Source organism: Corvus kubaryi, unplaced genomic scaffold (assembly GCF_017639235.1).
Source record: "Corvus kubaryi isolate FWS band 111438036 unplaced genomic scaffold, C.kubaryi_AGA036_p1.0 133, whole genome shotgun sequence".
NCBI classification, from domain to species: domain Eukaryota; kingdom Metazoa; phylum Chordata; class Aves; order Passeriformes; family Corvidae; genus Corvus; species Corvus kubaryi.
The window spans coordinates 6,505,235-6,522,701 of NW_024580667.1; the positions used below are offsets into that span (position 1 = coordinate 6,505,235).

At 40.4% G+C, this 17,467-nt stretch overlaps 1 protein-coding gene across 1 annotated transcript in view; it reads left to right on the forward strand.

Annotated features, from left to right (window-relative positions):
• Window positions 1-17,467, forward strand: part of DMD (dystrophin) — a 1,181,561-nt gene that overhangs the window by 116,392 nt on the left and 1,047,702 nt on the right. The window lies entirely within an intron of this gene.

The following is a 17,467-nucleotide window of genomic DNA, read 5'->3' on the forward strand; positions in this document are numbered from 1 at the left end:
TTTTGTTCTCTGGGATTTTATTAGGTCCCAGCTCTCTTAAGTTAGTGTACTGATAGTGCTGGACAGAGCTGCATTGACAAGACTAGAAAAGCAATTCTTTGTGCCCCCAGCATAGGTATGGGACTGGGAAGGATTGGCCTCACCCACATCAGCACTCCCCTGGATGGAGATGTGGAGGGTCAACAGTGCACAGAGGTTTGGGGAGTGGTGATGCCTCTTTCCTAAGTGACTGTATTTGGTATAGGTGGCAAGGTTGATGGCACCAGGGGAGGGGGCTGCAGGGGTGGCCTCCATGAGAAAAGGCCAGGGGCTCTCCTCTGCCTGATGCAGCTGGTCCCAGCCAGCTCCAATGGATCACAGCTGACCCCACAGCCAAATTAGTGGTGCCTCAGGACAAGCCTGTTTAAGAAAGAGGAAAGCACTGCCCTATGGCAACTGAGGGGAAAATAGCGTGAAACAGCAGGGAGAAGACCAGGGTGCTGGGAAACAGATTCCTCTGCAGCTCTTGGAGAAGACCATCCACAGGGCAGTCCATGGAGGACACCATGTCAGAGCAGGTGGGTCGGTGCTAAAGGACGCTGCAGCCTGTGAAGAGCCCACAGAGGAGAGGGTAGTTCCTGAAGGGCTGCAGCCTGAGGGAGGATCCAGGTTGGCTCAGGGGAAAAGTGTGGAGAGGATGGAGCAGAAGAGAGGAGCTGTTACAGACTGAGCATCATCCCCATTGCCCATCACCCTGTGCCCCACAGAGTCTGAGTGGTGGGGAAGGAGTTGGGAGTTAAGTAGAGCCTGCGGAAAGAAAGGACATGGGAGGCAGGTATTTTGTTTTTGCTATCCCATTCTACATTAATTGGCAATAATTTATATTAGTTTCCCCCAAGCTGAGTCTGTTTTACCCATGACAGTAACTGTTAAGTTACTTTCTGTGTGTTGGTCCAAGATTTTGCATTCAGTTTTCTTCCTCTGTCCTGTTGAGCCTGGGTGGGTGTCTGGCTGCTCACTGAGGCCAACCCACCACAGTGAAATTAAACAGAATTATTCCACTTGAGCTTTCCAAATTGACAGAACATAATGACTCAAGCTTTATCATTTTTAGGGATAATTGATATTAGAATGTGTTGGTGTGGACCACAGCTGATACTTGGTAAAACAAGAAAATTTATAAAATGAAACCTCTCTCCATTTGAAGCAGAGTCACTCCAGAGGTATTTATCCAGAACTTGCCCTGAAAAGACAGATGAAAATACATCGTGCAAAGTGCATTATTACTATTTTAAAGCTGCTGTAGGTTGTATAGACCTGAGCTAGGGTTAGAGGCATGAGGAATTGTATTTGAGGAACATGCCTTGCATTACATTTGTGTGCTAGAGAGGGCATTATCAAAAATTTTCCTTGGCTGTACTCATAACATAATAATAAAATCTTGAGTTTAACCAATTCTAAGGATGTTTCCTTACTTTTAACCACCTAAAACTGAAAGAGATATGGTGCTGTGGCTGCAACAGGCTATTAAATCAAAAGGGTAAAAAAAAAAAAAAGAGAAAAAAACTTTATTAAAAAAAATGCCATAAAATAATCACAAAAAACCCATTTTTGTCCTTAAAAAAGGTGCTGCTCAAATGGGTGTCTGTGGCATTTCACAACACACTGGTTGTACAGATAATATCTGTTGTTCCTAGCAGAGTTTGGGGGGAAAAAAAAGCTATTACAGCATTTGAGTTGTTTCATCATTCTGAGATAATCAGTGAAGGAAAAACACATTGTGTCTTCAAGTTGAGAAGATGTCAAGAAATGTCATATGGGGCTGCTGTCAGATGGGGGAAAAGCAGGATGTCATTTGCAGGATGATGGAAGCTGTCTGCTGGAACAGGTTTTCTGGAGGGTGGGCTCCTTTTCCACCACTGCTAACATGATCCAAATTTGAACCAATGCAGTTGTTTAATAAAAGCATTGTCTGTAAAAGGAAGGTTGTAAGCTTGAAGTGTGAATGGAGGTGGGATGGAGTCTGTCCAGAGGTGTTCAGGAGCCACTCTGGAGTACCCAGCTGAAGCCTTATGTTGCTGATATCTCAAGACAAACTTGTTTAAACTTAAAAAAAAAACCTCGAAAAGATAAAATATATACAGGGCACATTGCCTTGGGACCATCTTATCTTATTAATTACTGATTTCAACTCTGTAACTTAAACCAAAAAGGTTTGTTTCCCACCATTGACCCTCTGAGCTTCAGACGTTGACAGTCTGATAGTCCTCGGATCTTTTCTGCATGGAAAACAGCAGGAGTTTCTCTTCCAAGATTTCACTAAGAAATGGGAAAAACCTTATTTTAATTATTGAGGTTGCAGGATGAGAAGCCAAACTCAACAAAAAGGAAATGTAAAGGACTTGGGAAATTTAAGGAGCTACACTTTTTTTGTTGGGGTCAAGACAGTTTTTGCTATTTATTTTTATTTATCTGTTGGTCTTTGGATTGTATAGCAGGTCAGCAGTGGCTTTGGCACACTTGTCAAAATTTGCGAGGTGGATGTTATTTCTGGCTTCTTTATGGGTATATTAGAGAACAGGCTTAAACATCAAGGTGAATGTTAGGGTTCAGTGGAGACACCCATAGAAATCTGGCTTTTCTTGGATATCTCTCCTACCTTTAGTGAAACGGACTTGGGGAAGAAGTAGCAAACTGATTAGAAAGGGTCAGGTTCATGTCTTCATCTGTTCCTTCTGGAGGTCAGTCAAAGTGTATTTATGAAAGCTTGGCAGTACTTTCTCTCTCCTTGTAACCAAAGAAATGAAATTACCCCAACCCATTACTGGAATAAAATGTTAATCTTCATTGTAGATGCAATTTTAGATTAGATCTGTGATGTTTCTTTGTACATTCTGGCATGTTGCTTTGCACCTGTAAGTAATTTGTCTTGGTGGTAGTGCTTGCAAGTGGTCTGGAATAGTCCAGTTCCTTGTAGCAAGTAATGAGCTCAAGAACGATGTGAGAGATATGTGGTGAGTTACTACAGAACTTGAAACTGAGCAAGAGAAAGCTCATCTATACATGAAGCAGGATTAATTTCATTAACTACATTATTGTAGTTTCCTAAATTTTGGCTTCTTCTTTCAGCTGTTTTGATACTATATTTTCTACCAGGTTGCAATATTGAATATTTTGATTGCTAGTATTAATACTACCACTATTTCAGGAATAGAGTAGGGCTTTAAGGATCGTCTTTATCAAGACACAATAGGTATGAAGCAGTGAGATTTTTTTTTTTTTTTCCTGGCAGGAGAACTCATAAGGGTGTGGTAGACACACCTAAAATGTAACAGCTTTAATTTCTTTCTGTAACCACTGGTTGAAGAATGAGTCCCTTAAGTGTTCAGAAGAAGAGAAAAGTTACTTGTTTCTAAGGAACACACCAAAGAACACATTTTTGTGTATATTTAGAAAATGTTTGTTTTTCTCCATGCATTTCAAGTGACTCACAGCACGGCTCTCTCATGGTGCATGCATTCAGGTCAGAGGAAAAAAAATGACAATTCGTACCCTGAAATATTTGCTCCTTTGTAATCCTATCTACAGTCATTTAAGATCAAGCCTGAAGTTTAATATTAAAGTAAATGTTGTTAACCCTGGAAAGTAAACAGCATGAGAGTGATTGAGCTTTTTCCCCTCAGGAGAGTGGATAGGTGGAGAGCAAAAAACCTTGAATAAAATAATTAAGAGAATTAATTGTTTCCCTTTTACCTACTCAAGTATTTTATTCTGTGTTTCTGAACACTGAATATTACATGTCCTCTGGGGGAAAAAATCCTTGTAATTCAGACTTTATAGTGTTGAGAAAAGCAGCATTACATGTAGGGAGCTGGACTGAGAAAGAATATTGACAGAAAGCTGTTCCCAGGCAGGGAGATGCTGCACCACCCTGCAACACGTGCATGTGATTGCTGACAATGTCACAGCACCATATGAAGCAGCCTTGCATCTCACACTTAGTGTCTGAAGGTCACCAGGTACACCACTGGGAATCTGCTCTCTGTTCAGGTCTCTTTGGAAACACAGGAAAGATTGGGGTTTACAGGGGAAGAGCCCCTGTCCCAAGTTTCATCCCAAGCTTAGCTATAACCTCATTTAGTGTTAGAACTACTAAGTTCACTTCCTACATCTTCTGTCTTGAAGATTTTTAGACATTAGTGGTGGAATACCTAGACTTTTTCCTGTGAACTAATGTTATATTGATTATCACAGGGCAAGCATGTTTCTTCCTTTATCGGTTCTCCAAAAATGCAAGAACATATCCAGGGAACCTTTTCTACAGAAAGGAGAATGTTCCTAACCTTATGAGCACTTTCTTTCTAGAGCTTGTTTAACATACTTATTTAATGGTCTCATATTCTTTATAAAATGTAGGTATAATTATGTTTTCATTTTGTGAATCAATACTTAACATTTTTTTAAAGTGATGTGTTGTGTTCTTGTGTTTCATGTTATTTTCTTATCACCTCCTATTTTTACTTTTTAATATTTGCTACATCTTCCATGCACTTTGACTCTTTTTTTTATATGTTTTATATGCTGTATTTTATGATGACTGTAGGTGATATTCAAGATTGAAGGTGCCAGTAGTTAATACTTACGTGAAATTTAATGCATATCGTTCTCCAGAGATATAAAAGAAATTGTTTGACTGTTGAAGCTCTCATATAAAAGCTAAAGTGACATACCTATTTCGTGCATCACATCAACCTGTTTTGCATGCCACTGTCATCCTACCTGAAGTTGTGCAGGATTAGACTGAAACCAGGCAAAGCAAACAGGACAGGTATGTTGCTGTCACTTCGAACTGTGTGTACCACATTGACTCTTGTGTCAGATGTGCTTAAACTGAAAAATAAGCAGTGCTTGTGGTCTTTGTCACCTCCCAGCCACACTCAATAGCTGTGGTAGCATTTACTGCTCTGTAAAATTGACCAGTCTCCACAGACTACCCACTTTGTTATTAATAGAATTGTGGAAGTTAGTAATTCTTTAGCTCTTGGATTGAGTTCAGATTTGTGTAATTTCTATTACATATTGAACCCCCTTCTCCTACTCATCAGCCCTCACTACTGTTGCTGATGCCCTGGCTAGAATTACCCCTCGAAAAGGACTCTGTCCAGAAAAGACAGCTCTAACTGAACACATTCTTTGGCCCTTTACTAACATGTGGCCTTGTTTTGAGCTGCTCTGCATGTTGTCACACATAGAAGTAGTTATTTGATTCTGAATTGTCAAGTTACCAAGAGCAGTTTTTTAAAAGAGAAAGAAGTCTTCTTTGGATTTAGATTCCCTAAGACCTTGTTTTTGGAGGTTTTTTCCCACATTTGGAGGATATCTTGTCTACTTCTGTGTAGCTGTTTTTAGTACAGCTGGGGAATCTGTGGGTCATCGTGTCATATTCTCTCAGCTTAATCTGCTGTTACTTATGCTAATGAGGCTTGTGGCACTGGGCTTTTGCTTCACTTTGCCATTTTGTCACTTCTGCAGCAGAAGCCAAAGGTGACTTTATCCACTCCAACTGTGATGCTTTTTAAGCACATTTTGCATTTCCTGTGATGTAGTCCCAGAACTCTGCAAGTCAGACTGTCTCAATCTCCTAAGAGCATGGATCTACAGCCTCCAATTTATTCTTCCTACTGTCTGGTGAAATGCTACAAAGCTTGTCTCAGCTTGCTAGAAAAGTAGAAATGTTTTTTGTATACTCATAGAATGCTTTGGATTGGAATGGACCTTAAATATCATCTAGTTCCAACTGCTCTGCCATGAACAGAGACATCTTCCACTAGATCAGGTTGCTCAAAGCCCAATACAGCCTGGCCTTAAACACTTCTGGGGATGTAAAGACTTAGATGGAGACTTGGGAAGTTTGGAGAAACTGAAATAAGAAAACACTGATAGGTAAATACTTATGTATATACTCATGTATTCCCTCTTCTTATGAGATAACTGTATTTCATATTATGTCAGGGTCTTACCTGTGAAGTACTCCAGTGGTTTGTAATCATGGGTGTATTCTGTCTGTTTCTGTATCTTCTTACTTCCCTCTAGAATATTGAGCTAAAGTGGGAGAGGAGCAAGATTTGGAAACTCTGCTTCTTGTGCCTCTCTATATGCCTTTGCTGACCCCATGAATACAAACTAGCCAGAGCCTTACTAATTTGTTCAGTTTTTGCTTGGGTTGCACTTACACCACAAAATGTAGCTCGTCTCTGTAAAAGGTAAAGTCTAGGTAAAGTCTATTCTCTTCACCTTTGTTTTTCTAAAGTGATGCAGTGAGAAATGCCAATTTCCTACAAGCTACATACAATTAAAACCTAGGGGGTTTGTAGTCTGGCTTTTGCTCCAACTTTTGCATCCTCTGAATGAAAGGATATGCTCAACCCTCTAAGAGAAACTTTTCAATCTTTTGATAGAGCTCCATATCGTACTCTGGCTTTTGACAAGGAACTGTTCAAGGTTTTAATCTTGATTGGCCTTTGAAAAGTACACAGGAGCCTTCAGTGTCCCCAGGCAGAGTCATGTTCTTTTCCTGTTTTCTCTCTGTGTCTCTCCAGTTTTTCCGAGCCTTGCATTTTGCGTGGTTGTTGTCATTGAAAGCAGGGACAAAGGTGCTATTTGTCTTCTCCTACTCAAAGCAGGAGGAGAGCAGATGCTCATAGGAATGGTGCTAATAATCTGCAGTAGGAATGGCAGTACATCTAGTAGGAAAGATCCCTGGCTGACCATGTTTTCCACTGCTTTAGGGCACAACTACAGAATGCAGTGAAGAGAGTCGTGCCAACTCCAAATGAGCCAAATCTGGAACTGCAAACTGTTTAGCAGTGTTGCACAGGAGGATGGTGAAGTTGCCAGACCTGCAGATTCGCAAAACATGCTGCATCCTAAGGATTTGTCATATAATCAAAGGAAATGGGATGTGTGTGGGGAATCCCAAGAAAGTACTCTGGAAAATTCATCAAAACTTATGTGCGTGTGCACACCACAGATTCACAAACAGACAGAGAGATACTGCCATCCAGCTATGTTCACAGTACTCTTGAGTCATTTCCTGCGTGGAACACTTTAAATGTGGTAGCCTTGTAATGATTTCAATTTAGTTTGAGGCTAAAAAATTAACTAGAAAGCTATCATCTCATGTCTAGTAATAAATCTCCAATGCAATATAGTTCTTAATTTCTGCAGTTGCCTTTAAGTTAAAAGTAAATAAAAGCAACTCCCTTTAAGCTCGGTTTCCCCTAAAATTGGAACCACTTGCAAGTGCAGAAACAGAACGAAGGTGTTTATGGCAGTCATGATAATTATGGAACACAAGATTAACCTGGCCAGGAAAGATAAATATCTTGGTATTCACTGCAGTGATAAACTGACTTTGGAATGCAGCCTGACACAGTGGCAGATGAAATTTGATTTTTCTAGCTATACATAGCTCACAACGGGCCTCTGTAATATTTGTTGAGTCTAAACGTCCTGAGAACCTCATGTTGTCTTTCTAGCATGGGTAATGATTCTTTTGCAATGTTTTGTGGAAAAAGCCTATACTTTTAATGCCGAAAATAGGTAAAAATCTTTGAAAGATGCTAGAAAAGAAAAAAAATACTAGATCAAGCTGTTGAACATGTTTTTTTGTTTTAACTGTGAATTAGGGTTTTCACAAAGGCCATGTATTCCAGATCTGTCTGTCTAAATAATCAAGTTGTATTGGTATTGTGTAACATGATCAGTCTTAAAAAAAAAAAAAAAGTACGTTTCTTCCAGGAGGGAAGATCAGATTTGTCTAGCTGTGGTTGACTGCCACAAAAATAGGCTAAATATATATAATTTGTGAAGAAAAATACTGTAATCTTCTCCCTATATTGTGGGTGCAAGTAAGATGATATGATGGTGGAGAAGTCAGAACAGTTACTTAATATTTTCTGGTCTGGGTTTTCTGTGTCACCAAACTACTATTGAGAAATATCTGCTCTCTGTTAGCTCCTAGTGATGTCCTCCATATATGGAGAGAAGTTTCACAGTTACATTTAATCATTTTCTTAAGTAAATAAAAGCCTTTCAACAGTTTCCTCTTAAAGAAAAGTCTTTAGTAATTTCAGTAAGTTCTAGAATATTTGCCTCAAGTCTTCAGTGTCCTGCCACTATTTGCAGGGAGTCCCTGGTGCTGAATTTGTGTTCTGTAATACACTCTTCTTTTTCCTCCTGAGGTGAAGAACATGGATCTGAACTACACGTGCAAGGGGGCTCATGCAGCACTGTGGTCTCTTCCTGTGCACTGCCAGCTTCTTTCTGTGTGAGTCAGAGAATTTAAGACCAGGGAGAGCCATTAGATCATCTGACCTTCTGTAAAAACCAAATCATTATATTTTGCACAGGTATCCATTTGTTGATCCTGGTAGCTTCTGTTTGGCTAAGTGTAGCTCTCAGAAAGACACCCAGGAAGGCAGCCACAGCTGCTGTGTGCATTACTGCTCTTGGCAGTGTGGTTGCACTGGTTAATCACCCTTTCTAAACAAACACGCCTTCCGTAGCTGAAAACTTGCCTCAGTCTTTCAGCTCACTCAGCTGGCATACTCTGCTACTTGTCACTACAAAGCTTCTCATTCTTAATTTTTAGCTTCACTTTGCTTGGCTTCATCCATTCATTGACTTTGTCAATCGATGTGTTGTTTGATGACTCTGATTTTTGCATGTTCTTGGCCAACGTTTTTCTGTGATCTCTCCATGAGTACATTTCTCAAATGTCTTCACTTTATAAATGTGTATTTCCCTGGTTCCCCTCCCTTTACTGTGGATTACTTCTCTTGCATTCACTGTGTGTTAGCTACACAGTGAGTGGTGCCTTTCACCTCCCCTTCAGCTGTGCATACAAGCACAAATTATAATAAAATTAAAGACCTCATATTTGAGACATGCTTTTGTAACTGGTACCTGAAAACAATTTTTCATCAAGAAACTGTGACCTGTAACTAACTGACTGAAGCGAGTAGAAACAACTCCATTTCGTGGCTGTTTTTTCTTTTGAGGAGAGAATGGAAGACTTTACGATGACAGAAAAATCTGAATTATTGTATTTCCTAAAGAATGGTACAGTCCCTAAAAGGACAAAAAGATGTTGTTTTCAGAAAGTTAAGCTTGAGGTATGGGTCTTGGATTAATAGCCCAGTTGTTTTCCTGGCTTCTTCCAGTGTTGATCTGCACATCAGCCCAAGGCTCCCTCCACCTTTTCAGGTGTATCCAGGTCATTATGCTTTTGAACTACATTCATACATGCACAGACGAATCTGAGAAGTCTCTTATATTGGTATTTTTCGTCATTCCATGTATTACACAATGCTTTTTTTATTTCTTGCTCCTACAACTCATTGTAGAAGAATGGCTTTTTGAAATAGTTTCCTTCAGCATCAGAAGATGATCAGAAGCTCTGTGTGTACTCACTCACTACTGATGCCCACTGCATCCTGTGCATCTTTCTTTGAATTCATTGTTTCTTCCACACCCCAATGGTAAGTGAAAGATGAGAGGGGTATGGGTGATCTGTTTTGGTTATAGACTTGGTTCCTGAATCTTTAAGCTTATTTTAGCACCCCAGCATCCATGTTTCAAGTGTTAACAGAGTTTTATTAGTAATTAATAATATTTTATTATCAATTAAAAGCCCCCCTTCTTGTTACTGTAATAAACAGCTTTGATGACTAGTACTTACTCTAATGTTTGGGCACTTAATTTAAGAAAGACTGGCAAATCATTTCACTGATTTCTGGGAGCTTAAGGACCAAGAGAGTTGACAGCACTATTGCTTGCTTTCCTTCTCCTAGAATTTGTTTTGATGCTGGATACTGCCTTAACCAGACTTTGGAGACCAAAGTTTGCTTGCTGCTGCTCAGAGTTCATGTTGATACTTGAATCAGCAAAACTCCTGAGCATATGAAAACTCAGTCTATGCCCTGAGCTTTGAGTTGAGTGCATACCTTTTTATTCAGAAGAAATCCTTGTGCTGAGGCAGTTAGGCTCATGGAGTTTGTAAAACCTACACAACAAAGGTGTTGTTCTCATCTATAAGCTGTACAGGATCCAATTTAGCAATCATTTTTTATTCATGCGCTCAATTATACAAATAATTTTCATGCCTTTTGTGTTTAGAGGGTCATAATTCAGTATGATTCTTTGATGCAATGGTCAAGATGTGCTCAAAAATTATTTAAGCATTCAAGATGCTTGAAGGTGTTAACAGAGCTCTTTGTGCACCTTTTACAGTATGTGTGTGGAAGTCCTTCTGTTTTAAAAATACTTTTCCAAATTATGTTCTTGGTAAGGAGGGTGTCACCTCAGCAAGGTTTCACCTGTGAAACTCCCAACAGAGTTTGGCCATACTAACACAGAAATAGCTCACCAAGTTCCTAGAAGTGATTTAAATCTTAGTGCAGGTATTGTGTGATATTGAAGCTGACAGGTTGTTCACTTTTACCAAGATTAATCAAGTGGGTTTTTTTTTTTTTAAATTACTTTATTTTTGGAGAAAAGATAGGAATGTTGTCATGCACCAGTCTGTCAGAAGGTCAGAAATTTCTCTGGACATAAGCCTCTGCTGCTGAAGACAAATATTGTTTGGGAGGAACTTGGAAAAAAAATCTATTAATATTCCTTCAAGCCTCTCACTTCCCCATAGGCTTTTGAGGTCCCCGTTGAGCTTCAGCATGGTTATTATCAGTAACCTCAGCCTCTTCCTGTGTTGTCTTTTGCAGACAGTTACGAGCTCCCTTTGTCAGTAGTCTGAGTGCAGATTTGTTTATTCTGACCAAGCTCCTGATGCACTAAAACCTGGGCATGCTAACACAGTGATAAATAGATCTTACTAGGCTTAGTACCCTGGCTTTAACACTTTTTTTCTTTTAACTGGCTTTGTAGTTTAGTGGCTCAGATACTCATCAGGCCCATACAAGTTGCATTTGGCTGAGGGCATTGGCAGATAAAGTTTGTATGTGCCTGGAGAGCAGGCAGGGGGTTGTGTTTGCCTTGGAAGACCTTGCTGATATGCCTCAAGAAAGTTAATTTCCTTGAGCTCTGGCTGTCAGCACTAAGGAAAAATTAATTCAAAACCAGGCCCATTGACTGCAAAGGCCAGTGGAGTTCATTCCTGAAAATCAGTTCTTGTTAGAAAACTGAAAATTTCTCCTAATGATGTGAGTTAAAAAGGAAAAATGGGACAAAGAAGACAGAAGATGGAGAGGTGCGGGCAGGTGGAAAAAAGCTAAAAGTACAGCAAAGAAGAAGAGAGATGGACAGGGGTTATTTTTTGAGTCATAGTGACACTGCTGGGGCTGCCCGAGGCAGCACAGCATCCAGAGGCAGACATCCTTGGCTTCTGCTGCTGCAGGCGGGGGTCAGCTGCAGCAAGCAGGGAAAGCTGTCAGCTGCAGCAAGGAGGGAAAGCTGTCAGCTGCAGCAAGCAGGGAAAGCTGGCTCCTTCGCAAGGAGCGAGCCCCAAACAAAGGTGGTGTAAAAGCGTCGGCAGAGGCAAAGGACAAGAGAGGAGTCTCTGTGTAAGCTCCAGCTGGTTTATTACCAGTGCAGGGTCCAGGGACAAGGACAAGCCAGTGAGAGAGCACACAATTTATATGGGGGTGGAACAAAGGGAAACAACCAATGGGGATCGACTGAGGAGGAGGAGATAACAGGGGAATGGGGATAACTTAGGGGAGGGAGTTACATGAACCAACCAATGGGGCATCGAAGACGGGAGAACTTTCCAGAACTAATACATAGGCAATTAAGGAAAATGCATAAACATGACCTTATACATAAAACTGGGTGGAGAACTCCTGAACCAATAAACTTAAAACATGTAAACTAAGAGCCACTAGGAACATGGGAACTTGCCATAACCACGAGGTGAGAATCAGACGTCTGTGTTCTGGAGGGCTCTCCCACAGTCCTCTGAATGCTCTGCTGCCGTGGCCACTGCCACATGCACTGCAACAGCATAGGCATAACATGGTTCTGGAAAATCTGCATCTGGGAATATTGAATGGAAGCCTGCATCTTGGTAAAGTCTCTGAATTTCAAGCTTGAAGGTCAGAGAGAAAAGTGTCATATTTCAGATTGCCTCAAAGTCCTAGCTGAGTAAAACTATTTAGTGACTATTTCAGGTAATAGGAGTGTCTCAAAAGACTTCCACCTACAAAATGCCACCAAATGGAGAGTTTCTCTTTAATAACTCATCTTCCTTTAACGGCAGCTGCTCCAGGGGCCAGATATAGAATGACTACATTATAAATATCAGGTTTCCAGGCTAGGCCAATGGTAAGCTGAAATGTCAGCTTGCCTAGTGCAAACACTTGACGTATGTTGAGCAGAATAGGGAATAATGAGGTTGGAGACTCTCTCTTTGCTCCTGGTCATCTCTCTTTAGAATATTTTCAGAAAAATGTGTATGCTTGACAGGGACTAGATGCCTGGTACCATTTCATCTCCTCTGTTCAGAAAGCATTCGCCAACTTAATGTGCAGGGAGCTGAACTGCTAATGCTCTGCATGAACTTGCTCATGGCTGGACTGTCAGATGATTCTGCTGTGGCTTTAATGAACTAGCTGTGAGACCAATTATGCCCTGTATAAGATGTAATGGTTAATTAAACTACTGCAGTTGGTGAAACCTGAAGGCTACTGAAATACTAGGTGTGTATCTGGAAGCGAAGTGAGGTTGAAACACACAAGAGTTCTTTCTCTTCCTAGATACTTTCCTTTAATATGTCGAGATGAGAAACTGAATAAATTCAAGAACATTTCCTTTTTAAGAGATAGGGAGTTTACTTAATGATTCCAAACCTGACCCTTTCATTCCTGTTTCTAATGCACCATAACTTTCGCCTTTCTCACATCAAAGAAGAATGAAAATGGCCCCCTGCAGAGATTGTGAACGCTGCTCTAATAGTGCTAGCAGTGAGAGGTTGATTTTCAGTTTAAAACTTGTCCTGTAAGCAGCAACTGCCTGATTTCTGCCGTTTTCCACCATCTTCTCTCTCTGGGGTGTGGGTAACTGTGGCAGTGCTGCAGCCTTACGTTTGCCTGGCATGTTTGGCTACTGCACACGCTGCAGTGGCTGGATGCCGAGGGGAGAGAGTGGGGGCTGCACTACCTCAGTTAAGCTGGTTGGTGTTTTGGTGGCCCAGCTATGCTGTGCTTGTAAGGGAGGACTCATGTTAATGTCTTGTCTCATGGGAGTATTGAGGTTTTCTCTGGTCATGAGTTCCTCTCAGCCTGGTGGCCTGGTGTCACAGGAGCTCATCACATCTTCGAAAAAAGGGGCTGGGCTCTAGGAGCATCCTCCTCCAGTGGAGCTCAGAGCACCCCTGCTCAGCTGGAAGGAGGGGGAGCACTGCCACAGCAGCACAGAACCGGCAGAGGTATGCTAACACCAGAGGGAGAGACAGATCCCACTTGGCTCTGGGTACTTCCATTGGGACAGTGGTCAGGAGCAAGAGGTGCCATGGAACCGCCTCTGGGGCTCTCTCTCTCTCTGTCCTGGGAGCAGTAGCAGGAGCACTGCCACTGCCTGACAGAAAACTGCCTGGGATGGATCAGGCCAAATGGCTGTGCCAGAGTTTTTGCTTAGCTTCTAAACTCTGGTGAAATCATCCACTGTGTGATTTTGTCTCTCAAAACATCAGAACTGCATAAGAGGGGGAAAAATGAGAGACAGAGGGAAAGCAGGAGATGTGGCTGTAAGAATGGCAGCCGGGGAAAAATGGGTCTGTGTGTTCACATGTGCTGTGTCTTTGTGGGGAAAACAAAATGTTTCAGTCTGTAACTAGAGATGAAGCATTTAAAGGGCATATCATTTAATGCCTCTGTTTTCAAAGAACCACTTCGAAGCTCATGAGCAGAGAGGTAAGTATTTAACTGTAGGTTGAAAGTTATTCTAGGCATGATGAGTACCCCTAAAAACAAACAAACAGAAAAGCCCCACCATAGAACAAAACCAAACACTAAACCTAGTAACAGCTGGTTGTTTTCCAAGCACAATCTTTCAATAGCTGCTTGAGACAAGAAGGAAAAAATCCAGTCTCAAAACAACCACTTACAACTATTGCATGTAACATCTACGCTCTACCAGCTAGGGCTGGTAATTCTTGCTTTTCATTAGTATAAATGCCCCTCCCCTGCAATAGGGAATGAGTGATGATAATTGATTTTGATACAAGCTAGCATTAGTTTTATTTAGCATGTAAGTGAATGCTGCTTTCAAAAAAACACCATAGAAACAGGTTTTGGTTTTCTTTTTTCAGATGAAAAACTATTTAATTTTCTTTTTGCATACCGTATATTTGAAGAAATTGAAATGTTCAGTCAAAAGTGAATAAATTAATAAAATCTGGTAAGAAATGTTGTTTAATAGGCTATTATGTGTCTTCATAGCATTATCATTTCTTCATTTCTTGGCTTTATTTGTATTTTTTTCTCTTCAGTAGTAGCATTAATTTTCAATCCCTTCTGCTCCTTGTGGGCTGTTGTCCAGTGACCTAAAAACTGACATGTGTTGCAGATTTTGAACAATTACTGTTTATGCTTGGCGGGGGGGGGGGGGCCCAAGGGGTTATTATTTGGGGAGTTGACATAATGTCATGCTTTTCCTTTATATATGTGTGTATTATAAGTCACACACACACTCTACATATATATGTGTGTGTGCAGCTTGTCTTCTGTAAAGAATTAGACATGAAGTTTGTATTCAGGAAAACAACAGTCTGGTGAGTGAGAGCAGGAACTGAGGTGAACTGGATTTGTAGAAACTTGGTTTTGTCTTTATGCCTTTGTGAGATGAGGTTGTCCTCTGCTGGCAGCCAGGTTGGGGTATCCATTTCCCCTGAATGTTTGTAGTTGCTTGCATAAAAGAGAACTTGTGGCTTGAGCAGGATTTACTTGGCTGATGCAGTGTCCTGTGACAGTCAGTATTTTAAGATACCGGTGATGCTGAGGAATTTTAGCAGTTTTGCCACCAATTTTGGCACCAGTTTTGGCTTGTGGCTGAAGCATATAAGCTCACTGGGAGCAGTTAGGGACTTGGCCTTTAGTATATGAAACTACTTAGTCCTGCTATTATGTAAAGACACCTCCCACACCACTTAACCCCCAAATCAACCAGTCAGTCAGTCACCATGTGGTTGAGGATGCTGCATCTGAGACTGTGTTACTGCCACTCATTGGGGGTTTGCCTTCAGAGGACCTGCAGAGCACAGAGCCTGCCCAAAAGGACTTTTTTTAAGTTAAAGTTATGATAGGGCCAAAACACATAGCAAATGAAGCTATACAGCTTCAATTTATTTGTGTAAGGATTGTCAATATAAGCAGAAAAAAAAGTAAAATATTTATCAAATCATGAATTATGTAGATCCTGTAGATATTACTAATTTACAGGCAGCGGAATAGTTTTTATAAAAGAATAATAAATATTAAAAAGTCTCACTTTGCTTTTATATGAGATTACAGAAGGTCTCATGTGATGAACTACTGTTTTTGACTTGTGTTCCAATGGTATTCTCCCGCCTTTAGCCTAAGTTTTACAAATATAAACATGCCTAATACATGTGTGCTTTAATTTGTGATGATTTGGTTATTCATAATTTGTTGCTTTTCCAGCTGTTTCTGGATGCTTTAATATTAACCAAGAGGGTTTTTTTCACAATTTTTCTTTCATTGCCACGTGAGCATCATTATAAATAATACATTTTTTGTTTCCATATGTCAAAGATGTTTAGAAATAAACCTCTTTTTTTGCAGTAGTAGTTGAGACCACAAACATGCAGCCACCACTTTGTTAGAATGTTCTTTTATCAGAAACCCAACTGTTTGATTAGTTCTATTTAGAAGATGCTGGAGGCTCTGATGCTCTGTGAACACCTCTCTGCTCCTTAATGAACACTTCTGAATCCTCCAGCAACACAAAATCAAAGTCTTATTGTCTAAGCTGTTATGGGTAGCTCTGTCAAAGGGGCACTCATTTGCTGTGTTCAAGTTGACTTTAATTTGTCATATGACACAGGTCCCCCTCTTCATGAGACTCCATCTTTATAGCATAAGCTTATTGCTCTCGCCTGAAATTCCTTTTTGGAGTTGTTCACTTGAATCACAGACAGGAAAGACATGGGAATATTTAAGAGATCATTTGTTACGTAAGTTGTGTCAGCACGTGAATCCTGTAGCACCAGTTGCACCTCTGCTGTCACACTGATAACAGCAAAGGCAGGTATGTTCTGTGATAAGAGACTGTGACCACGCAGCAGGAGCACCCACGTTACACACATGCTTTTAGTTTCATCTTGGTGTAGACTTTGCTTCTCAGGTAAATAAACCCAGGCGTTATCTCTGGTAGCCCAGATGCAGACAGAAGGCAAAGCCTTGCTTTGATGCACCTGACTCAGTACAGAATAGTTAATGAATTTTCCTACATAAAGGCAAGGCATGGATGGGCAATTAGGTGTGATGATTAAGTAATTCTGTAACCTTGCTTATCCTTTTAAACAGTGTGAAGAAAAAAGGTTGCATTAGAAAGCAGAATGGAAATTGGTCTGGTGCACACAAAAGCTAATTTGTAAGGAGAGGAAAAAGAAAACTGTGCCACTCAGTCTGCCTGTATTTAAAAAATTAGATCAGCAGAGGATTCAGACAGAGTGACTTAAAGAGGCAACAACATTTAAAACAGTTAATTCACAAGTACTTGGTAGAACATACACAACTAACACACTACTAATACAAACTTACAGAAGTTAGTCAGAAAAACTGCTCCTTTTTCTCTTCCTATATGCAAAATACCTGACAATGCTAGCATCAGACGGGTGTTTTGAGTTTTTTACATTACAGAAGGAATTGAGGTAGTTAATAAACTGGCTGATACTGTTTTTGTTCTGTAATGGATAAATCATGACAGGAAAACAGTACATGTGAGTTATTGAATGCAGTATTTATATCAGCCCTACAGGGCAAAACAAAGAAAACATGCATGTTAACAAATAGTTTAATACCCAGGAAGTTCAAAATAAACTGACTCCATAGAAACCCTAGAATGAGCAGGGACAAATATAACTTTAATTCCTTATTTGGCTAATTCTACAATGCTTTTTGAGATTAACCTCTAACTATGTGTTTGGGTGATGAACCTGTTATACATAGTAATTAGCCTTTTAGTTATCATGTCTGTAAATCATTTTTCACTACATGCTTGCTCCAGACTTGTGGACAGAAAGGCAAACTGGTCTTTCATGCATATCCCCAGACTTAGCTCTCCTTGTAATTCTTCCTCTGTCCTCTGGCTCTGAAGCTGCTCTCAGTTTTGGGTCAATTTCCATCCCAATCTTTTGTGCTTTTGTCCTTCTCTCCTATGACTCATACAGCTCTTTGCTCAGATGTGCAGATTATCTGAGATATTTTATTCTTTTTCAGCTTAATTATTTTTA